This window comes from Phaseolus vulgaris, chromosome 7 (assembly GCF_000499845.2).
Source record: "Phaseolus vulgaris cultivar G19833 chromosome 7, P. vulgaris v2.0, whole genome shotgun sequence".
Taxonomy (NCBI): Eukaryota; Viridiplantae; Streptophyta; class Magnoliopsida; order Fabales; family Fabaceae; genus Phaseolus; species Phaseolus vulgaris.
Genome location: NC_023753.2, coordinates 12,674,243 through 12,699,698, shown reverse-complemented (window position 1 = coordinate 12,699,698; position 25,456 = coordinate 12,674,243).

Here is a 25,456-nt window from a genome sequence, read left to right as displayed (position 1 = left end):
CCAATATGGTGTGGCAGTAGGAACTTTGGGTAATGAAAAAGACAAAGAAGAAAAATACCTTGGAGGTTCTACTTGAGTCATAGCACGAGTCAACATTAGTGATTTACTTGATAAAGTATTGTGACTCAGTTTATCATTTCTTTCTTTTTCATTTTTCTATTTTGCTTGATTGTAATTTGGTCCTCATGGGACTTCCTTTGGAGAGAGAGACTTTAATATGACCTTGTGCCCATAGAAGTCAAAAGAAAGTTTGTTGGTAAAGCCATCATGAAAAAAATTTCTATCATATTGCCATGACCTACCCAAAAGAACATGTGTGGCTTCCATTGGGACAACATCACACAAGAACTCATCTTTATATTTACCAATAGAAAATGTAATGAGGACTTGTTTGTTAACAATGATCTCACCTACCTCACTTAACCATTGTAATTTGTAGGGCTTTGTATGAGAGATAGTAGACAATCCAAGCTTATCTACCATTCTTGTACTAGCCACATTGGCACAACTACCCCCATCCACTATTAAAGAACATAACTTGTTATTAATGAGACATCTTGTATGAAAAATATTTTTTCTTTCACTTTCATCAAAGGGTTTTAAAACTTTCACTCTCATGCTCACTTTGTGATCTAGAAGGTGAGGAATGTCTAGAGGTTTCGAAATCATGCTCACTAACCACTACCCCATCAATTATAAACATATTTCGTTTAAAAGGGCAATTAGAAGCTATGTGACCATATCCTAAGCATTTAAAACATTTTTTACTATATGATTTTGTTGGTGACTTAGGATTAGAAGTTGAAGGCTTAGAATCTCTAGTTTTGAAAGATGATTCTTTAGGAGGATACTTTGAAAAAGACTTGTTTTTATTTTTCCAAGAGTTGTTGTAGTAGCCATCATTATGAGTATTTTTGAAAGCATTTTTCTTTGAAATTTGATATTCAACCTTGATGGCAAGGTGAACCAAATTTTGTAAGGATGAATACTCATGAAGTTCCACAGCATTTTGAATATCCCTCCTAAGACCACTCACAAATCTAGCCATTTTAGCTTCCTCATTTTCATGCATATCTACTTGAATTAAAAGCGTTTCTAGCTCCTTAAAATAAGCATCCACACTAAGCGTGTCTTGGTGAAGCCGTTGGAGCTTCAACAATAGGTCTTTCCTAAAGTGTGGTGGAACAAATCTATCGCACATACACTCTTTTAAATCGTTCCAAGAAACCACGAGAGGTCTCTTGTTTAGTCCAATGTCCATAAGAGTCTTATGCCACCATTGCATGGCATAGTCTAAAAGTTCTAAAGAATCTAGTCTAACCCTTTGGTCTTCTAAGACCTCATGTACATGAAAAATTTGCTCAACCTTTGCCTCCCAACCCAAATATACATTAGGATCACCATCCCCACTAAAACTAGGCAATTTTACAATTGGAAAATAAGGCTTTGACACATTTTGGCGCCTATCTTCATGATGATGATGATGCCTCCTCCTTCTATTTTCTTCATCATGGCTGTGAGAAGTGGAAGAACTTCTTGAAGAATGTCTATGAGAATGACGCCTTCCATGATTGGAATGGTTGGACCCATCAAGAGTCACTTCAAGTCTTTGTAATCTTTCCTCCATTTGTTTCATGGCTTCATTTTTTTGTGCAAGGGAGCGTTTTGCCTCCTTCAATTCACCAAGAATAAATGCTCTATGTGGAGAGTGTGGTTTGGAAGATTCACCACTTGAATAGATAGCCATTTCAAAAACAAGACAGCAAACACAATGAACAAACAATTAAAGAAAACAAGGTTAGAAAACTAGAACAAGTAACGTTGCGGTAATGTCAAAGTAAAAGCACTCAAACCACTCCAAGAAATGATTCTTTCCTCAACCAAGCTTCTCTTGGGGTTTGGGTAATCTCAAATGAAAGATGTCAAAGCAACCCACTCTTTCTCAAAGCCAATACACCACAAAACTTTAAGGAACAATAAAAGACAATCAAGAAAAGGTGTAAACAAGAAAAGGCTATAGCAAAAGGAATACAAGATATATGACAAACTCAAAGAATATTGAATGAAAAGACAATCAAGAAAAATAAGGTACTCAATTAAAAGATATCACACAAACGGAACCTAGAGAAAAGCACTAGAATAGGATGAAGAAAACCAAAAACAACACTACTGGAATTGTGTAAAAACTGTGCATAACTTTAAAGATTTATCTGGAACGTGATAATGCAAACTGAAATCTGAAATTTAAACCACTGAAACTTCTAGATGTTATCTCAATTTGGGAACTAGAATCACACACAAACAGTATACCAATTAATTGTGATAAATTTCCGAAAATCACTGTCGCATCACCGTTTTTCCAGAGTAAGAATTTTACACTCTGTACGTAATTCATTTATCATTTTTTTTTTTGTATTTTGATTTTTGATGTACTTCTTTTTTTCACTCCTTTGTAACACTTCAAACTACGTAATTCCAGAATTTCAGAATTTTTCAGTAACCACAAAAATTTTGATAAACCAAACAGTCAGCACATTTTAAAGAAAATCAGAGAAAACCTAAATTGGAATGAAAAAACCGAATTGAGAACTTCAAAAGACACAATAGAATTTATGTTTAAGAACTTGTATAGATCTAACACACAAGCATGAACTCAAAAATAAAAATAAAAGGCACCAAAGGTGTTAAAATATATGGCTTTAAACTAGAGGGGGGGTGAATTGTTTAAAGAGAGTTTTCGTATACTTTTCAGCCTTGAATGAAATTACTTCAAGAAAACCTTGATTAAGAAATCAGTTTTTCAAAACATAAAGCAAAAGGCACAACACTAGTAAAAACAATCGGTTGTTTTACCGAAACAATCGGTTGTTTATACCAGTTAACAAATATCAAAACTGAATTTAAAGAGTTAGGGATAGAGAGAATGAACATAGATGTTTATACTAGCTACATCCAGTCTTCTCAAAAACCCTCTGAGGAAATCCACTAAGCAATCACAACTTGATCACTTACACCACAACCAAGAAAGTGACCTTGAACACCTCAAGACACACACTCTTCTTGGCCAACACACCAACACTAAGATTGCTGATCTTGATCCCCTCAAGAACACACAACCAATCTCAGCAAACACAGAAATGAAACTTGTTCAGCAGAGTACAAGGATTACACTTGTTACAGAAGATAATCTGAAATCAATACAAGCAGAATCTTATTCCACACACTTTGATCAATCACAAACTCTAAGCAATCTCAGCTCTTTGAAAAGCTCGAAAACTCTTTTCAAAATCTTGTAAAAAGATTGTTACTCAAATCTGTTTTTCTGAATTTATTCAAAGATGTTGTTTGTTATCAAATCTTAACAAACTCTAAAATTGCATTAAAAGATTGGTCAAAGCATTTATTACTAGAGCGTAAGCCGTTAAATCATTTAAAGCTCAGTCAAAGATAAAACAGTTTTTCTGTTATGGTCCCAAAACAAACAATCGGTTGTTTCCTCGAATCAATCGGTTGTTTTGGTTTTAACAACTCAACCATTTGAAAAACAGTTTTCAATCTTTTCTCAAAACATCTATGTATAAACAATCGGTTGTTTCGACAAAACAATCGGTTGTTTTAACTTAGTTTGAAAAACATTTTACTTTCACAAAGATTGAGAATGCCTATGCTATAGATTCGATCAAGGGGTGGATTACAACACTCAAACTACCCCAGAACTAAATTAAACCAACACAGCAACAGCAAGCACGGCCAAGGCTTCAACATCCTTCAAAGGGTTTGGATTCTTCAAAGCTTGAACACCACTTGGTTCAACAATCTCCCCCTATTTGATGAAGACAAATCCCTGGTGCTTGTGTTTGATCTGATTGAATCTGAAATAGTACCTGCAAAAATAGAATTTATACTATCCAATGCTTCTTACAATAGCAAGTTAGATTTTTATATATTCAAAGCATAAAACATGATAAACAATCGGTTGTTTTTATCAGCAGCAGAAAACACTTTTATATTAGAGATTTTAACAAATTATACAGTATCAGATAAAGATATACAAGAACCAATTAATTCTCCCCCTATTTGTCTTCACAAATAGACTTTAACATGTATCAAAACATATTTAGGAGAGATTATTAAGATCAACGATACCTAACTCATTTCTTAAGAAGAAAAACCTCTCTTTTGGTAAAGGTTTTGTGAAGATGTCAGCTAACTGCAGTTTGGTCTCCACAAACTTCACTTCACAGTTCCCATTGTTTACATGATCCCTGATGAAATGATGCCTTATCTCAATATGTTTGGTCCTTGAGTGCCGAATCTGATTTTTGGTAAGATTGATGGCACTTGTGTTATCACACATCAAAGGAACCTTGCTGATTTGTAATCCAAAGTCTGCAAGTTGTTGTTTGAGCCACAGAATCTGTGGACAACAGCTTCCAGCAACAATGTATTCAGCCTCAGCAGTAGAGAGAGCAACACATGCTTGCTTCTTGCTATGCGATGAGATTAGGCTTGAGCCAAGAAGGTGCCAAGTGCCACTTATGCTCTTTCTATCTAGCTTGCAACCTGCAAAGTCAGAATCTGAATAACCAATTAAATGAATTGGAGAGTGAGAAGGATACCATAATCCAACAGATGATGTTCCTTTGAGATATTTCAGAATTCTTTGTGAATCAACCGGTTGTTTTTCTGCACAGATTTCCAGCTTCTCCAAACTGATGCTCTGTTCATCTTCTTCAGCACTGGTCTTTGGGATTTGATTGATTCTACGATCTACCTCATCAAAGACAACATGAACTGATTCTTCTACAGTCATCAACCTCTTGTTGCAGACTCTACATGCATGACTTGTGAGTGAATACCTTATGAAGATACCAAGGTCCGCTTTCTCATGAAACTTTCCCAAGTTTTCCTTTCCATTGTTGAGAACGAAACAGCTGCAGCCAAAGACTTTGAGATGACTGATGTTAGGCTTCCTTCCATTGAAGAGTTCATATGGAGTTTTCTTCAAAATAAGCTTTATAAGCACCCTATTCATCACATAACATGAGGTGCTCACTGCATCTGCCCAAAAGTACTTAGGAAGTGATGATTCACTAAGCATTGTCCTTGCTGGCTCTTCAAGAGACATGTTCTTCCTCTCTACCACTCCATTCAGCTGTGGTGTTCTTGGAGCGGAGAAGTTTTGCAGAATTCCCATCTTCTCACAGAATTTGCTGAACTTTTCTCATTCTGAAATTCTCCTCCATGATCACTTCTAATAGAACCTATGTTGCTGTTCTTTGTATTTTGCAACCTTCTTGCTAGCTTTTTGAATGCAAAAAAGGCATCACTCTTTTGTTAGAATATATGGCCTTAAACAAGAGGGGGGGTGAATTGTTTAAGGAGGATTTTTGAAAACTTTTAAACTTAGAATGGAAATTCTTTGAAAGAACCTTGATTAAGGATTCAGTTTTTCCAAAACAAACAGCAAAAGCACAAAGCTGGAAAAACAATCGGTTGTTTTAGCGAAACAATCGGTTGTTTATACCAGTCTCAAAAGGACAAAACTGAATTTAAAGAGATAGGGATAGAGAAATTGTACACAGTTGTTTATACTGGTTCACTCCAAACCCAGAGCTACATCCAGTCTTCTCAGAACCCTTAGGAAATCCACTAAGTAATCACACCTTGATCACTTACACAACAACCAAGAGAATGACCTTGAAAACCTCAAGAAACACACTCTCTTTGGCCAACACTAAGATTGTTGATCTTGAACACCTCAAGAACACACAGCCAATCTCAGCAAAACACACAAACGAATTGTTCAGCAGTTTACAAAGATTACACTTGTTACAGATGAATATCTGAAATCAATACAAGTAGAATCCTATTCCAGCACCTTGATCAATCTCTCAACTCTTAAGCAATCTCAGAACTCTTTGAAAAACTCTTAGTTAAAAACTTTGTCTCAAGATTCTTAATCCTTAAAAACAGTTTTTCAGAATATATTCAAGGATATAGTTTGTTATCAAATCTTAAAAAACTCTTAATTGCATTTAAAATAGATTGGTCAAAGCATTTAATGACTGGAGCGTATTCAGTTAAAGCATTTAAAGCTCAGTCAAATAAAACAGTTTTTCTGTTATGGTTTTAAAATAAACAATCGATTGTTTCCTCGAATCAATCGGTTGTTTTGTTACTTAACAGATTTCACCATTCAAAAACAGTTTTCAAACTTTCTCAAAACACCTAAGTATAAACAATCGGTTATTTCGACAAAACAATCGGTTGTTTCAACTTAGTTTGAAAAACATTTTACTTTGATAAAGATTGAGATGCTAATTGCTTGAGATTTAATCTAAGGGTGGATTACAATATTAAACTACCCCAGAACAAAGCTTCAACCAACACAGCAACACCAAGCAAAGCAGAGGCTTCAACATCCTTCAAAGGATTTGGATTCTTCAAAACATTGAACACCACTTGGTTCAACAATCTCCCCCTATTTGATGAAGACAAATCCCTGGTGCTTGTGTTGTACTAATTAAATCTGAAGCAGTTCCTGCAGAGAAAGCATTTATACAATCCAAAGCTTTTTACAGCAGCAAGTTAGATTATAACTCTTTTATAATAAACAATCGGTTGTTTACACGTAACAATCGGTTGTTTCTATCAGCAGCAGCAGAAAACATTTTTATACTCAGAGATTTAAACATTTTATATACAAGAACCAATAATTCTCCCCCTATTTGTCTTCACAAATAGACTTTAACATGTACCAAAGACAGATTTCAGAGAGATTATTAAGATCAAGAATACCTAACTCATTTCTTAAGAAGAAAAACCTCTCTTTTGGCAAAGGCTTTGTGAAGATGTCAGCTAGCTGCAGTTTGGTTTCCACAAACTTTACTTCACAGTTCCCATTTTGCACATGATCTCTGATGAAATGATGTCTTATTTCAATATGTTTCGTCCTTGAGTGCTGGATTTGATTTTTGGTAAGATTGATTGCACTTGTGTTATCACACATCAAAGGAATTTTGCTGATTTGTAAACCAAAATCTGCAAGTTGTTGTTTGAGCCATAGGATCTGTGCACAGCAGCTACCAGCAGCTATATATTCTGCCTCAGCAGTAGAGAGAGCAACACATGTTTGCTTCTTGCTATGCCATGAGATTAGGCTTGAGCCAAGAAGGTGACAAGTGCCACTTGTGCTCTTTCTATCTAGCTTGCAACCTGCAAAGTCAGAATCTGAATAACCAATTAAATGTATTGGAGAATGAGAAGGATACCATAGTCCTACAGATGATGTTCCTTTGAGATATTTCAGAATCCTTTTTGCTTGATATCTTGCACATAGACACACCGCAAACATGATGTCCGACCTACTTGCTGTTAGATAAAGCAATGATCCAATCAAACCTCTGTATTTTGTTTGATCTATACTCTTTCCAGCAACATCCGCATCCATGTAGCAGCTTGATGGCATTGGAGTGCTTGCCTCTTTGCAATTCTCCATTTCAAACTTTTTGAGAATCTCCTTGCAATACTTTGATTGACTTAGGAAGATCCCATCCTTTGTTTGTTTAACCTGCAATCCAAGAAAAAAGATATTTCTCCCATCATAGACATTTCAAACTCACCTTTCATTGCAGCCACAAATTCTTCACACAACCTATCTTGTGTAGCACCAAAGATGATGTCATCAACATAGATTTGCACAATAATTATTTCTGCATTTGACTTCTTGATGAAGAGAGTCTTGTCTACCATTCCTCTTTCATAACCATGGAATAGCATAAAGTTGCTAAGTCTCTCATACCACTGCCTTGGAGCTTGTTTCAGTCCATACAAAGCTTTCTTCAACTTGAAGACATGGTTGGGATAATTGTGATCTTCAAAACCCGGTGGTTGATCTACATAGACTTCCTCATTGATGTAGCCATTCAAGAAGGCACTCTTTACATCCATTTGGAAGAGTTTAAAACCACTCATACATGCAAAAGCCAACAGCAGCCTCCAATCTAGCCACAGGAGCAAAGGTTTCACCATAGTCTATGCCCTCTTCTTCATTGTAGCCTTTGGCAACTAGCCTTGCTTTGTTTCTAGTTATCACTCCATCCTCATCTAGCTTGTTCCTGAAAACCTATTTTGAACCAATAATATTCATTTCATTAGTTTTAGGGACAAGAAACCATACCTCATTTCTTTCAAATTGGTTTAGCTCTTCATGCATAGCTTCAACCCACTTCTCATCCTTGAGAGCTTCCTCAATTGACTTTGGTTCAATTTGAGAAACAAAAGTTGTGTGCCTGCAGTAGTTTGAGATGGAGCTACGTGTGGAGACACCTTCCTTTATCTGCCCTATGATGTTATCCACTGACAGATCTCTAGGAATCCTCCATTCTTTGGGCAGCTCACTCTGTTGCAGAATTTCAATCGGTTGTTTCTGCGAATCAACCGGTTGTTTTTCTGCACAGATATCTAGCTTCTCCAAACTGATGCTCTGTTCATCTTCCTCAGCAATGATCTTTGGGTTCTGACAGATTCTGCGATCTACCTCATCAAAGACTACGTGAACTGATTCTTCTACAGTCATCAACCTTTTGTTGTAGACTCTATATGCATGGCTTGTGAGTGAATAACCAATGAAAATGCCAAGGTCAGCTTTCTCATCAAACTTTCCCAAGCTTTCCTTTCCATTGTTGAGAACGAAACAGCTACAACCAAAGATAAGCATTGTCCTTGCAAGCTCTTCAAGAGATCTGTTCTTCCTCTCTACAACTCCATTTTGTTGTGGTGTTCTTGGAGCAGAGAAATTGTGTAGAATCCCCAACTTCTCACAGAACTTGACAAACTTCTCATTTCGAAATTCTCCTCCATGGTCACTCCTTATGGAACCTATGTTGCTGTTCTTTGTGTTTTGAAGCCTTCTTGCTAGCTTTTTGAAAGCAGCAAAGGCATCACTCTTTGATTCCAAGAACAAGGTCCAAGTGTACCTAGAGAAATCATCAACAATAACAAGAGCATAATAATTTCCACCAAGACTCATAGTTCTAGAGGGTCCAAAGAGATCCATGTGAAGGAGTTCAAGAGGTCTCAATGAAGAGACAACATTTTTGGTTTTAAAAGAACTTTTCACTTGTTTCCCTTTTTGGCAAGCTTCACAAATGTGATCCCTCTCAAACTTGAGTTTTGGCAGCCCAATCACAAGATCTTTTGATATTAGCTTGTTCAAATGATTCATGTGAATATGAGCAATTCTTTTATGCCAAAGCCAAGATTCATCTTGCTTGGATAGAAGACATCCAATTGAACATGGTGAAGAGATATCTAGAAGATACACATTATTAACTCTCTTACCTATCAACATTACCTCTTTGGTGTTGGACAGACAGATTTCACATGTGTTTGTCTTGAACATCACTTGATACCCCTTGTCACATAGTTGGCTAATGCTCATAAGATTATGCTTTAGGCCTTCAACAAAGAGCACATCATGAATCACCAAGATGCTCTCATCTCCTATGGATCCTCTTCCAAGAATTCTTCCTTTGTTGTTGTCTCCATAGGTGACATGACCCTCTTGCTTGAAGGATATTCTCAGGAACTTTGATTTGTCCCCTGTCATATGCTTGGAGCATCCACTGTCCAAGTACCAAAGTTGCTTTCTTTCCTCCAAGATTTCCTACAAAAAGGATTTTCAAGTACATAGGTTTGGTTCCCTTATGAATATGGGTCCATTTGGTTTATACTCATCAATACAAGCTTTATTTTTCTTGGGAATCCACTTCATTGTTGGGTTTAATAGTGCCAAAGTTCAAGAGGGGGGGTGAATTGACCTTTTAAAACTTTCTCGCAGAAACAGTGTTTAACACAGTTTTACAGAAAATAAATCGATTTATGTGAAAATGAACAGATTTATTTCAGCACTGTTTTTGTTTGAAAAGCTTTTAATTCAGCAAGGTTAATCTCAAGATTATGCAGATAAAATTTCCAGATGCACACACACAGAGATCAGATTGAAAAGCAGTGTAACACAAAAACAGCAAACCTTAATTTCAATTCGTGTGATTTAGGTTCAGTTAAGGGCTTGACAATTAGTGAGACAATCTATTGCACACACCCTGTTTTATTAACCTTTAACAGATTATCAGTGTTCTTATTGAAACCAAACAGTTTTTCAGAAATCAAGAACAATGAAACCCAGAACAGCAAGCTTCAACTTTAAGCAATTTGTTTAAGGTTCAATTAATAGCATTGACAGTTTCTTAAGCAGCCTATCACAGTCAGTCTGTTCAAATGGTTTTTAGCAGATTGTATACGTTCTTGTCAGATTAAAACAGCTTTTTCAGAAACCAAGAACAGTATGCACAGTGCCCAGAAAGAACCGATTTATTTTCAATTGAACAGATTTATTTCTTTGTTGTTTTATCAATTATGCAGAAACGAAATTGCAGAGAGAGAGAGAGAATGAACACAAGCAATTATACTGGTTCACTCAACCTGAGCTACATCCAGTCTTCACCAACAACAGGTGGAATTCACTAACACACAGTACAATCAAGTACACTTCCCACTGTTCTTGAAACCTACAAGAACTTAGGTACCCTTGCTGAAAAAACCTATTTCAGCACTCATACACACACATCCACTCTCCAAGAACACCTATCAAGAAGAGGATTCAACCAAACTTTTACAAGTAATAAGAAGTGAAACGACTACACCTGATTGAGGTAGCAAAGATCAGCCTTAAACCAGTAGGCAAGATAGCTAGAACAGTAGCTGCACCTCACACCAAGCTTTTGGAACCAAACCAAGAACAAGCACTTTGTGATTTTCGAAATCTTTGAAGAACAAATGCTAATTCTTGAAAACACTTAACTCTCTGCTGTCAAAACTTGTTTTTGCAAATGTATAAACTGTTTGAATCGTTTTTTAACTCAGAAAACAAGTTTGCATTTTATAGAAAGCCAGCATATAACAGATTTTTGAAAAACAGTTAAAGCTGTTATAAAATGGACAGATTGAAAATAAAATGAACAGATTTATTTTCAAAAAGCAGTTAGAGAATCTGTTAAGTGAGGAGACTTAGTCAACCATTCTGGTGCTGAGATAAAACTGAAAACGTTTAAGCTTGTCATGGCACCAGAGAGAAAAAGAATCTATTCATTTACAGATGAACAGATTTATTTTTCAAAACGAAAACAGAGAAAGTTTAACAATTTAAAACTCAGTCGTTTTGAAAAGAAGAAGACTTAGTCAAAATACCTGATGCACAAAATCAAATTTTTACAAGACTTTAGCCAAGGCATCAGTGAAGAAAATGAATCTGTTTATTTAGAAAAGAACAGATTTATTTTTATGCAGTAAAACGTGTTTTTGTGTAAAACATGTGAAAAACAGTTTTAGAAAACTTATGCTTGTTCTTAACACATGGCCAGTGGTTATGAGGTGAGTTACTCAGCAAAAAGCTACTCTTAGACAACCTCTAAGCACTAACTAAGACATTCTTAAAGCAAAGCACAAATACATGGAAAGCACATAAATGTCTTCATCAAACACAACATACAAGTCTTCATCAAACACAATCTTGAAGGGGCAACAACCATCTTCAACAATCTCCCCCTGTTTGATGGAGACAAATCCCCATAGCTAACCTCATAGCATTGTTGCTTTAAGTACTTGTACTGCACCAGATTTTAAACCAAAATTGCACCTGCACTGCACCAGATTTTAAACCAGAAAAAAACAGCAGTATTGCATAGCATATGAATAGATTTAAAGGTGCAGAATTAACTCCCTGTTACAGCTAGCATCACCTAGCATGGTGAGCTATTTTTCTCCCCCTTTAGATTCATCAAACAGCATATAAGCATAGGGAATAAAGGGATATAAAGCAGAAATCACAATCATAATAGTTCAGAAACAGAAAACCAAATTGTTCAACATTACAGAAACTTGAAAACTGATAAGGAAAGCATTAAAAACAGAAAACTACTGATCCTTGTAGTAGAGCTCTGCAAGCTGTGCCTGAACTCCTTCAATCTGATGATCAAGGTGTTGGAACCTTGCATGAGTAGCCTCAAAGTGTGCCCTTTGTTCTGCAGACATGACATCAAGACGGTACAGCACTTGCCTCTCAAACATAGACATTGGTTCTCCACGGTATTCTGGACTTTGATAGGCAACTATGGCATTTGCAGCAACTTCCTCATGTTCAGATTGGGTAGCAGGTGAGTCATCATCCATAGCAACAGCTTCATCCTCATCCTCATGTTCTGCTTGAGTGTCCTTCTCCTTGAGAACCACCCACTTGTCTTCAATTTTGTGAAAACCCATTTTGGTGAGAGTTGAAGTATCAATCTCACTTACAGCTTTGATAGGGTCATTTCTTAATCTGGTTCATGATGCAGTATAGGAGAATAAGATCCTCTTCATGTAAGACAGCATGGTTTGTCCCTCTTGGAATCAGTTGCCAAGCTATGATGTATGCAACTAGACGTGGAGTGAGGTTCAAATGCCCTGCATGGAACCTGTTTATGCTTTCTGTAGGATTCCTCATACAACTTTTGTAATATTGCAGCTTGTTAAATTCTGAAATTCCACTGGTATTTCCTTTCCCTACTTTCAGTCCCGCATATTTTATTCCAGCCACAGAATTCCACACCTCACTTGTGATCTTCATCTTTGTCCCTTTCACATAAGAGACAACATTCTTCCCATCCAATGTGAGGTTAGTATAAAACACCTTAACCAAGTCAGGATAGACATTACCCGTTAATTCCAACATCTTTTTCAGTTTCTGGTGCTTCAACACAGCCCTTGTTTCTACCAATTTTTCAGATTTCAGCCAGTTGAAATCCAGCACCTTGGGTATGTTGATCTGCTTCCTGCTTGTTTCATGAATGTAGGCATTGATGCCTTCTTCATTTCCAGCGAACCATCCTTCTAACACACCTTGAGAAGTGGTTTGCTTTCCCTTGCCTTTCTGTTTTTGTCTTGAAGACGAAGCCATGATAACCTGAATTCTTTTCTTGATTTCAGATGGTGAGAATAGAAAGAGAATGGCCAATGTGGGTAGCAAGTATTCACACAGATTTATAGCAGAATAAATGGATTGATATGGCAGTTATGAGTGGATATGCATGAAGATATTATGCTTCTGAATTTTGTGCAGAGTATCTTTGAAAATAAGCACCAAATCTTTAGGGTCACGATGCATACACTCAAATTCTTATTGAACACCCAAACCATCAAATCGGTTACATAACCATGACCAAAACCGTCAAAGGTACAGAGGTTAATGCCCACTAAGTCAGTAAAGCAGTCAAAGATCAGAATTTCTCTTTCCTAGTCATCAATGCGTATCAGTGCAGAAAATAAACACATTTAATTGCGAATAAACAGATTTAATTTTTCACTGCTAGGTACAATTGACATTTAAAATACCCAATTCATTAAGCAGAAAATTAAACCTATCTTTGGCTAATGGTTTTGTGAACAAATCAGCAAGTTGTAAATCAGTACCAATGAACTTAATATCACATGTTCCATTAGATATGTGTTCTCTTAGAAAATGATGCCTTATTTCAATGTGTTTGGTTCTTGAATGCATGACAGGATTTTTGGTTAAGTTGATTGCACTTGTATTATCACACAGCAGAGGTATATGGTTAAGTACGATACCAAAATCATTCAATTGTTGTCTTAGCCATATAGTTTGAGCACAGCAACTCCCTGCTGCAATGTATTCTGCTTCAGCAGTGGAAAGAGCTACACAAGCCTGCTTTTTGCATTGCCATGAGATCAAGCTTGATCCAAGCAAATGACAGGTTCCACTTGTGCTCTTCCTATCAATTTTGCAACCTGCAAAATCTGAATCAGAATACCCAGTTAAGCTTAATGAAATGTTACCTGGATACCACAATCCAACTTCTTTAGTTCCTTGCAAATACTTCAAAATCCTTTTGACAGCATTGTAGTGTGATTCTTTAGGAGCAGATTGAAACCTTGCACACATGCACACTGCAAACATTATATCTGGCCTGCTAGCAGTAAGATACAACAGTGATCCTATGAGTCCTCTGTATTTGGTTTCATCAACAGAAATTCCAGCTTCATCATGATCCAAATGACAGCTTGTTGAGAAGGGTGTGCTGATTGGTTTACACTTGTCCATTTCAAATTTCTTCAGCAGATCCTTGCAATACTTAGCTTGACTTAGGAAAATACCATCCTTGAGTTGTTTGACCTGCAAGCCTAGAAAATAGTTCAACTCACCCATCATTGACATTTCAAACTCACTCTTCATGACCTTCACGAAAGCTTCACACAATTCTCCATTGTTTGATCCAAAAATGATGTCATCCACATATACTTGAACTAGAATTGAGTCATCTCCTTTCTTCTTAATGAACAAGGTCTTATCTGATGTGCCTCTTTCATAGCCTTGAGAGGTGAGAAAATCACTTAGCCTCTCATACCATTGCCTAGGAGCTTGCTTGAGTCCATAGAGAGCCTTTTGGAGTTTGAACACATATTCTGGATGTTGATGGTCTTCAAAACCTGGTGGTTGTGAGACAAATACCTCTTCATTTATATAGCCATTTAGAAAGGCACTCTTCACGTCCATTTGAAATAGCTTGAACCCTTTGATGCAGGAAAAAGCAAGCAGCAGTCTAACAGCTTCTAACCGAGCCACTGGTGCATATGTCTCATCATAGTCTATTCCTTCTTCTTGATTGTACCCTTTAGCTACAAGCCTAGCCTTGTTTCTGGTGATCACTCCATGCTCATCCATTTTGTTTCTAAATACCCATTTTGTTCCAATTACATTCATCTCTGGTATTCTAGGAACAAGAGTCCAGACCTCATTAAGAGCAAACTGATTCAGTTCCTCTTGCATAGCTAAAATCCAGTTACTGTCCTTGAGAGCTTCCTTCAAATTCTTGGGTTCAACTTGAGATACAAAGGCCATTGCTTCACAGAAATTGTTCAAGGATTTTCTAGTTGATACTCCTTTCTCAATGTTCCCAATGACATTATCAAGGGTTAAGTCTCTTGGGGTTTTCCACTCTTTTGGCAAACCTGCAGCTGCAGTAGATTCTTGTACAGTATGTGTATCAGCAGTATCAAAATGAATCGATTCATTTTGATTTAAAACAGATTTAAATTCATTACTGTCAGGTTCATCAGCAGCTCCTGTGCCACAACCAAGACTCATCACTTCTGGACAGCAAGCACTCATTTGAAGAGTTAGTTTCCATGATATTCAACAAGTAAATGTTATTCACTCTCTTACCAGTAAACAATGCCTTACTGGATGAATTACTTGAGATTGTGCAGCCACTTGACTCAAAATTCACTTTGTATCCTTTGTCACAAAGCTGACTTATGCTGAGAAGACTATGCTTAAGTCCTTCTACATACAGCACATTCTCAATGGTTGTTGAATTTCCTGTTCCAACAGTTCCTCTGCCCAAAATTCTCCCTCGGTTATTGTCACCATAGGTCACATGTCCTTCTGCTTTGAGCTTTAAGCTGGTGAACTTTGTAAGATCTCCAGTCATATGCTTGGAACAGCCACTGTCCAAGTACCATTGGTTTTTCTTGCTTCCAATCTGCAAAACAGAATAAAAATATACAAATGGTACCCTTTTCAGTATAGGGTCCAGCACAGATTAACACCTTCTCTTTGGTAGCCATTTAGCTAAGTTCTTAGGCACAAGATGTTTTCTAGCAATGCAAGACCTAGATGTATGACCAGATTTCATGCAGTAAAAACAGGTTACATGAGATGCCTTTTTGCCACTGTTAAAAGCTGGAAAAACTGATTTTGCTGGAACAAAAAAACTTGAAAGCTTTTTGACATTGGTTGTATTTCCAGGGGTATAACCAAGTCCATTCTTATTGAAAACAGCATTCTGTGATCCAAGGAGAGACTCAAGGTTTTCTCTTCCCTTGGTGAAATTGGAAAGGGTTTTCAGCAAATATTCCACTTATTTTTCCAATCTTTTGCAGTTTTCACAGTTTTTAATAGAGGCATGCAAGCAAGTCAGTTCAAGGCTTACCAAATCTGTTTTGGCCTTATGCAATTCTTCTTCAAGTGTTTTTACTTTAGGTGCAAGCACATTATTCACCTTTTGCAGCTTATTGCATATTACAGCTAGCCTATTGGCTTCCTCATGTGTTTCCTTGAAGGCAGCAAGCAAATCATCATAGTTATCAGAATCAGCAGAGAAATTACTTACTGATTCAGAGCTTGACTCCTCATCCTTCATCATAAAACACAGATTGTTCTCCTCATCTTCTGTTGAAGAACTGCTGGTTGAGGAAACTTCATTTTCCTCCCATGAGATGTAGGCTCTTCTTCCTTTGTTCCTTTCAAATTTCTTGCTGGCAGATTTGTCCCTTGTTTGATTGTCTGGACAATCTGTTTTGATATGCCCTGTTTTGCCACATCCAAAGCAAGTATATTTAGAGGAATTTAAATCATTAGGTTTAGGATACCTTCTTTTCTGCTGGTTCCTATTTTTGCTTTTCTTCCTCAGAAATTTGCTGAATCTTTTTGTAAGAAGGTTGATTGTATCATCATCTTCAGCATCTTCCTTTTCTTCCTTGATCTCATCCAATTCAGTTGCTTTCAGTGCCAAACCTTTGGGTTTCCTCTCTGTTGTTTCCTGTTCTTTAAGTCTTTTAAGCTCTAACTCATGCTCCATCAGCTTTCCAAACAGTGCAGTAGTTCCCAATTTTGACAGATCACGGCTTTCAGAGATAGCTGTCACCTTTGGTTGCCAGCTTCTGTCGAGGCACTTCAGTATCTTTATGTTGAGCTCCTCTTTATCAAATTCTTTTCCCAAGCCTGTGAGGTGATTCACAATGTGGGTGAATCTCTTTTGCACATCAGCAATGTTCTCTCCGGGTTGCATTCTGAACAGCTCATACTCTTGGATGAGTGCATGTTTCCTTGACCTTTTTACATCCTCAGTCCCTTCATGAGTCACTTCTAAGACTTCCCACATCTCCTTTGCTGACTTACATTGAGATATTCTGAAGAACTCGTCCATTGTCAATGCAGAAGTTATGATATTCTTGGCCACCAGATCATGTTGAGCTTTTCTCCTTTCAGTATCACTCCACTCTGATCTTGGCTTTTCAACTTGTTCATCTTTGACAATCTGCATTGGCACATAAGGTCCATTGACCACAGCTTCCCAAATTAATGCATCAATGGATTCCATAAAAATTCTCATTCTAACTTTCCAAAATGCATAATTCAATCCATTAAACATAGGTGGTCTATTTACAGCAGAACCCTCAGCAAAAAGCACATTAAACTCAGACATTTTTACAAACAACTTGATTAAACTACAAGTCCCAGCTCTTGATACCAATTGTTGGGTTTAATAGTGCCAAAGTTCAAGAGGGGGGGTGAATTGACCTTTTAAAACTTTCTCGCAGAAACAGTGTTTAACACAGTTTTACAGAAAATAAATCGATTTATGTGAAAATGAACAGATTTATTTCAACACTGTTTTTGTTTGAAAAGCTTTTAATTCAGCAAGGTTAATCTCAAGATTATGCAGATAAAATTTCCAGATGCACACACACAGAGATCAGATTGAAAAGCAGTGTAACACAAAAACAGCAAACCTTAATTTCAATTCGTGTGATTTAGGTTCAGTTAAGGGCTTGACAATTAGTGAGACAATCTATTGCACACACCCTGTTTTATTAACCTTTAACAGATTATCAGTGTTCTTATTGAAACCAAACAGTTTTTCAGAAATCAAGAACAATGAAACCCAGAACAGCAAGCTTCAACTTTAAGCAATTTGTTTAAGGTTCAATTAATAGCATTGACAGTTTCTTAAGCAGCCTATCACAGTCAGTCTGTTCAAATGGTTTTTAGCAGATTGTATACGTTCTTATCAGATTAAAACAGCTTTTTCAGAAACCAAGAACAGTATGCACAGTGCCCAGAAAGAACCGATTTATTTTCAATTGAACAGATTTATTTCTTTGCTGTTTTATCAATTATGCAGAAACGAAATTGCAGAGAGAGAGAGAGAATGAACACAAGCAATTATACTGGTTCACTCAACCTGAGCTACATCCAGTCTTCACCAACAACAGGTGGAATTCACTAACACACAGTACAATCAAGTACACTTCCCACTGTTCTTGAAACCTACAAGAACTTAGGTACCCTTGCTGAAAAAACCTATTTCAGCACTCATACACACACATCCACTCTCCAAGAACACCTATCAAGAAGAGGATTCAACCAAACTTTTACAAGTAATAAGAAGTGAAACGACTACACCTGATTGAGGTAGCAAAGATCAGCCTTAAACCAGTAGGCAAGATTGCTAGAACAGTAGCTGCACCTCACACCAAGCTTTTGGAACCAAACCAAGAACAAGCACTTTGTGATTTTCGAAATCTTTGAAGAACAAATGCTAATTCTTGAAAACACTTAACTCTCTGCTGTCAAAACTTGTTTTTGCAAATGTATAAACTGTTTGAATCGTTTTTTAACTCAGAAAACAAGTTTGCATTTTATAGAAAGCCAGCATATAACAGATTTTTGAAAAACAGTTAAAGCTGTTATAAAATGGACAGATTGAAAATAAAATGAACAGATTTATTTTCAAAAAGCAGTTAGAGAATCTGTTAAGTGAGGAGACTTAGTCAACCATTCTGGTGCTGAGATAAAACTGAAAACGTTTAAGCTTGTCATGGCACCAGAGAGAAAAAGAATCTATTCATTTACAGATGAACAGATTTATTTTTCAAAACGAAAACAGAGAAAGTTTAACAATTTAAAACTCAGTCGTTTTGAAAAGAAGAAGACTTAGTCAAAATACCTGATGCACAAAATCAAATTTTTACAAGACTTTAGCCAAGGCATCAGTGAAGAAAATGAATCTGTTTATTTAGAAAAGAACAGATTTATTTTTATGCAGTAAAACGTGTTTTTGTGTAAAACATGTGAAAAACAGTTTTAGAAAACTTATGCTTGTTCTTAACACATGGCCAGTGGTTATGAGGTGAGTTACTCAGCAAAAAGCTACTCTTAGACAACCTCTAAGCACTAACTAAGACATTCTTAAAGCAAAGCACAAATACATGGAAAGCACATAAATGTCTTCATCAAACACAACATACAAGTCTTCATCAAACACAATCTTGAAGGGGCAACAACCATCTTCAACATTCATAAGCCCTTTAGGAACAGCATGTTTTCTGATTTTACAGAATCGCACAGAATAACCTCTTTTCATGCAATAGAAGCATGTAACAATCGGTTGTTTCGATGGTCCAATCGATTGTTTTTCTGGCATTTTCGAAAATGATTTTGAAAATCTATCTTGCTTGTTTTGTGGATTAAAACCCAATCCAGATTTTCCAAAAACACAATTTTGAGATGCTAGCACATTCTCAAAGTTAGATTGGCCTTTAGAAAGCTTATCCACTGTTTTAACAAGATAGTGGACCTTCTTTTCAAGATTTTCGCAATTTTCACAAACTAGAGTATCACACTTGCAAGAGGAGTTTTTGTAAATGATTTACAGATTTTCAAAATCCATTTTGAATTTTCTAAATCCTCTTTCAGTGCCTTTACTCTGTTTTCAAGCCAGCTATTTTTTTCTTTCAACCGATTGTTCAAGAGAGCCAATCGGTTGGTTTCTTCATGCGTTTCTTGAAAGGCTTGAAGCAATTGACCATAATTTTCAGAGTTTGAAGAGTTTGATGAACTTACACTACATGAGTCATCCTCCCTTCTGGCCATTAAGCAAAGATTGAGGCTTTTCTTATTTTGCATTTTCTTCCTTCTTGCTTGACTCTTTGTCATTGCTTCCTTTGGTTCATGAGCAGCCTTAAGTGTCTCCCACATTTCCTTAGCAGTTTTGCACTTTGATATCCTGAAAAATTAATTAGTATCTAGTGCAGAAGCTATAATGTTTTGAGCAGACTTATCAAGCTGAGCCATCTTACATTCATCATTTGTCCATTTGGACAAAGGTTTTGTAATAAAAGAATTATCCTTTTTGAATTTTGGAATGTAAGGACCATTCTCAATTGAGTCCCAAATTCTTTGATCAATAGATTCAATAAAGATTTTCATTCTTGCTTCCCAAAACTTATAATTCAATCCACAGAATAAAGGCGGTTTGTAGATTGAAGCACCCTCCTCAAAAGATAGTTTTCCAGCCATAGAAAAAAAAATTTAGATCAACTTGAATAACTTTCAAGAACCAAGCTCTTGATGCCAATTGTTAGAATATATGGCCTTAAACGAGAGAGGGGGTGAATTGTTTAAGGAGGATTTTTGAAAACTTTTAAACTTAGAATGGAAATTCTTTGAAAGAACCTTGATTAAGGATTCAGTTTTTCCAAAACAAACAGCAAAAGCACAAAGCTGGAAAAACAATCGGTTGTTTTAGCAAAACAATCGGTTGTTTATACCAGTCTCAAAAAGACAAAACTGAATTTAAAGAGATAGGGATAGAGAAATTGTACACAGTTGTTTATACTGGTTCACTCCAAACCCAAAGCTACATCCAGTCTTCTCAGAACCCTTAGGAAATCCACTAAGTAATCACACCTTGATCACTTACACAACAACCAAGAGAATGACCTGGAAAACCTCAAGAAACACACTCTCTTTGGCCAACACTAAGATTGTTGATCTTGAACATCTCAAGAACACACAGCCAATCTCAGCAAAACAAACAAACGAATTGTTCAGCAGTTTACAAAGATTACACTTGTTACAGATGAATATCTGAAATCAATACAAGTAGAATCCTATTCCAGCACCTTGATCAATCTCTCAACTCTTAACCAATCTCAGAACTCTTTGAAAAACTCTTAGTTAAAAACTTTGTCTCAAGATTCTTAATCCTTAAAAACAGTTTTTCAGAATATATTCAAGGATATAGTTTGTTATCAAATCTTAATAAACTCTTAATTGCATTTAAAATAGATTGGTCAAAGCATTTAATGACTGGAGCGTATTCAGTTAAAGCATTTAAAGCTCAGTCAAATAAAACAGTTTTTCTGTTATGGTTTTAAAATAAACAATCGATTTTTTCCTCGAATCAATCGGTTGTTTTGTTACTTAACAGATTTCACCATTCAAAAACAGTTTTCAAACTTTCTCAAAACACCTAAGTATAAACAATCTGTTGTTTCAACTTAGTTTGAAAAACATTTTACTTTGATAAAGATTGAGATGCCAATTGCTTGAGATTTAATCTAAGGGTGGATTACAATATTAAACTACCCCAAAACAAGGCTTAAACCAACACAGCAACACCAAGCAAAGCAAAGGCTTCAACATCCTTCAAAGGATTTGGATTCTTCAAAACATTGAACACCACTTGGTTCAACATCTTTGATTCCAAGAAAAGAGTTCAAGTGTACCTAGAATAGTCATCAACAATAACAAGAGCATAATAATTTCCACCAAGACTCATAGTTCTTGAGGGTCCAAAGAGATCCAAGTGAAGAAGTTCAAGAGGTTTCAGAGATGAAACAACATTTTTAATTTTGAAAGAACTTTTCACTTGTTTCCCTTTTTGGCATGCTTCACAAATGTGATCCCTCTCAAACATGAGTTTTGGCAGCCTAATCACAAGTTCCTTTGAAATTAGCTTGTTCAAGTGATTCATGTGAATATGAGCAATTCTTCTATGCCAAAGTCAAGATTCATCTTGCTTGGATAAAAGACATCCAATTGAACATGGTGAAGAGATATCTAGAAGATACACATTATTAACTCTCTTACCTATCAACATTATCTCTTTGGTGTTGGGCAGACAGATTTCACATGTGTTTGTCTTGAACATCACTTGATACCCCTTGTCACATAGTTGGCTAATGCTCAGAAGATTATGCTTTAGGCCTTCAACAAAGAGCACATCATGAATCACCAAGATGCTCTCATCTCCTATGGATCCTCTTCCAAGAATTCTTCCTTTCTTTTTGTCTCCATAGGTGACATGACCCTCTTGCTTGAAGGATATTCTCAGGAACTTTGATTTGTCCCCTGTCATATGCTTGGAGCATCCACTGTCCAAGTACCAAAGTTGCTTTCTTTCCTCCAAGATTTCCTACAAAAAGGATTTTCAAGTACATAGGTTTGGTCCCCTTATGAATATGGGTCCATTTGGTTTATACTCATCAATACAAGCTTTATTTTTCTTGGGAATCCACATCATAAGCCCTTTAGGAACAGCATGTTTTCTGATTTTACAGAATCACACAGAATGACCTCTTTTCATGCAATAGAAGCATGTAACAATCGGTTGTTTCGATGGTCCAATCGATTGTTTTATTGGCATTTTCGAAAATGATTTTGAAAATCTATCTTGTTTGTTTTGTGGATTAAAACCCAATCCAGCTTTTCCAAAAACACAATTTTGAGATGCTAAAACACTCTCAAAGTTGGATTGGCCTTTAGAAAGCTTATCCATAGTTTTAACAAGATAGTGGAGCTTCTTTTCAAGATTTTCGCAATTTTCACAAACTAGAGTATCACACTTGCACGAGGAGTTTTTGTAAATGATTTCAAGATTTTCAAAATCTGTTTTTGAATTTTCTAATTCCTCTTCCAGTGTCTTTACTCTGTTTTCAAGACAGCTATTCTTTTCTTTTAACCGATTGTTCAAAAGAGACAATCGGTGGGCTTCTTCATGTGTTTCTTGAAAGGCTTGAAGCAATTGACCATAATTTTCAGAGTTTGAGGAGTTTGATGAACTTACACTACTTGAGTCATCCTCCTTTCTGGCCATGAAGCAAAGGTTGAGGCTTTTCTTATTTTGCCTTCTTTTTCTTCTTGCTTGACTCTTTGTCATTGCCTCCTTTGGTTCATTGTGTCCATGAGCAGCCTTGAGTGTGTCCCACATATCCTTAGTAGTTTTGCATTTTGGTATCCTGAAAAACTCATTAGTATCTAGTGCAGAAGCTATTATGTTTTGAGCAGTACAATCAAGCTTGGCCATCTTACATTCATCATTGGTCCATTGAGACCAAGGTTTTGCAATGAAAGAACCATTCTTTTTAAACTTTGGAATCTAAGGACCATTCTCAATTGAATCCCAAATTCCTTGATCAATAGATTCCATAAAGATTTTCATTCTTGCTTCCCAATATTTGTAATTCAATCCACAGAATAAAGGTGGTTTGTAGATTGAAGCACCTTCCTCAAAAGATAGTTTTCCAGCCATAGAAAAAAGATTTTTGGATCAACTTGAATAACATTCAAGAACCAAGCTCTTGATGCCAATTGTTAGAATATATGGCTTTAAACTAGAGGGGGTGAATTGTTTAAAGAGAGTTTTCGTATACTTTTCAGCTTTGAATGAAATTACTTCAAGAAAACCTTGATTAAGAAATCAGTTTTTCAAAACATAAAACAAAGGCACAACACTAGTAAAAATAATCAGTTGTTTTACTGAAACAATCGGTTGTTTATACCAGTTAACAAATATCAAAACTGAATTTAAAGAGTTAGGGATAGAGAGAATGCACACAGATGTTTATACTGGTTCACTCCAAATCGAGAGCTACATCTAGTCTTCTCAAAAACCCTCTGAGGAAATCCACTAAGCAATCACAACTTGATCACTTACACCACAACCAAGAAAGTGACCTTGAACACCTCAAGACACACACTCTTCTTGGCCAACACACCAACACTAAGATTGTTGATCTTGATCCCCTCAAAAACACACAGCCAATCTCAGCAAACACAGAAATGAAACTTGTTCAGCAGAGTACAAGGATTACACTTGTTACAGAAGATAATCTGAAATCAATACAAGCAGAATCTTATTCCACACACTTTGATCAATCACAAACTCTAAGCAATCTTAACTCTTTGAAAAACTCAAAAACTCTTTTCAAAATCTTGTAAAAAGATTGTTACTCAAATCTGTTTTTCTGAATTTATTCAAAGATGTTGTTTGTTATCAAATCTTAACAAACTCTTAAATTGCATTAAAAGATTGGTCAAAGCATTTAAGGACTGAAGCGTAAGCAGTTAAATCATTTAAAGCTCAGTCAAAGATAAAACAGTTTTTCTGTTATGGTCCCAAAACAAACAATCGGTTGTTTCCTCGAATCAATTGGTTGTTTTGGTTTTAACAGCTCAACCATTTGAAAAACAGTTTTCAATCTTTTCTCAAAACATCTAAGTATAAACAATCGGTTGTTTCGACAAAACAATCGGTTGTTTTAACTTAGTTTGAAAAACATTTTTCTTTCACAAAGATTGAGAATGCATATGCTTTAGATTCGATCAAGGGGTGGATTACAACACTCAAACTACCCCAGAACTAAACTAAACCAGCACAGCAACAGCAAGCACAACCAAGGCTTCAACATCCTTCAAAGGGTTTGGATTCTTCAAAGCTTGAACACCACTTGGTTCAACAAAAGGATCAAAAAACAGTAACATAAAACTACACTCAAATAAAAGAAATCAACCAAAATTATCAAGAAAAGTACTACATAGAATTGATGACATTTTGGGAGAAACATGACTTTGACAAAACTTATAGAGATTCAAAAATCAAAATGACACAAACACAATGACTTGCAACAATTAAAAACATCAAGAAAAGCTCAAATACAGTAAAAACATAATGCTAATGACAATAAAGGCAAGGTATATGAAATTAAAGAACAAGAGTATAAAGTTCTTGAATTAAAAGTGCCAAAAACAACTCAAACACACAAGAACACACCTAAGACTCGTGATACTACATGATATGAGTTGATTAAGAGATGAAGCATTAATAGAAACTTTCAAGAATTGGATAAAGATTCTACAAGCAATTCAAGAACACAAATCAAGAAACCCATGGGAAACCCATTTCAAGAACATCAACCAAATAGAACATCAACAAGTAATTCCAACCGATTAAAACAAGAACCAATGACAAACTATTGATTAGAAACATTCAATAGCAACATTTGACCGATTGAAAATCAATAACAAGAAACAAAACATTGTTTTAGAGTTTTTGATATAAAATGGGTATGGAAGAAGAAGATGAAGAGTTGAAGAAACTTATGTGGTTGAAGACCATGGGAGTGATCACGCCACTTGGATGGTGGAAGGCTCCAAGATGAGTGAGAGTGCCGCCACTTGAGGATTCCCAAGACCCACAAGATAAGACAAAGAGAAGGAGAGCAAGTCTTACAAAGAAACCACTCAAATTCTAGAGAGTAACCTCACTTTCAATTTCAATATTCAACTTCCAACTTTACAAAAAGAACCAAGCTCCTCTTTATAGTGTAGAGGTCGGTCATATGAAAAGGCATAAAAGGCATGGGAATGCAAATAACAAGGCCATCCAACAAGTCACATGCTACATGAAAATGTGACTTTTGGTACTACTCACAAAATCCTATACTCTTATTCATGTTCTATTTTAAAACTATTCTAAAGATTTTA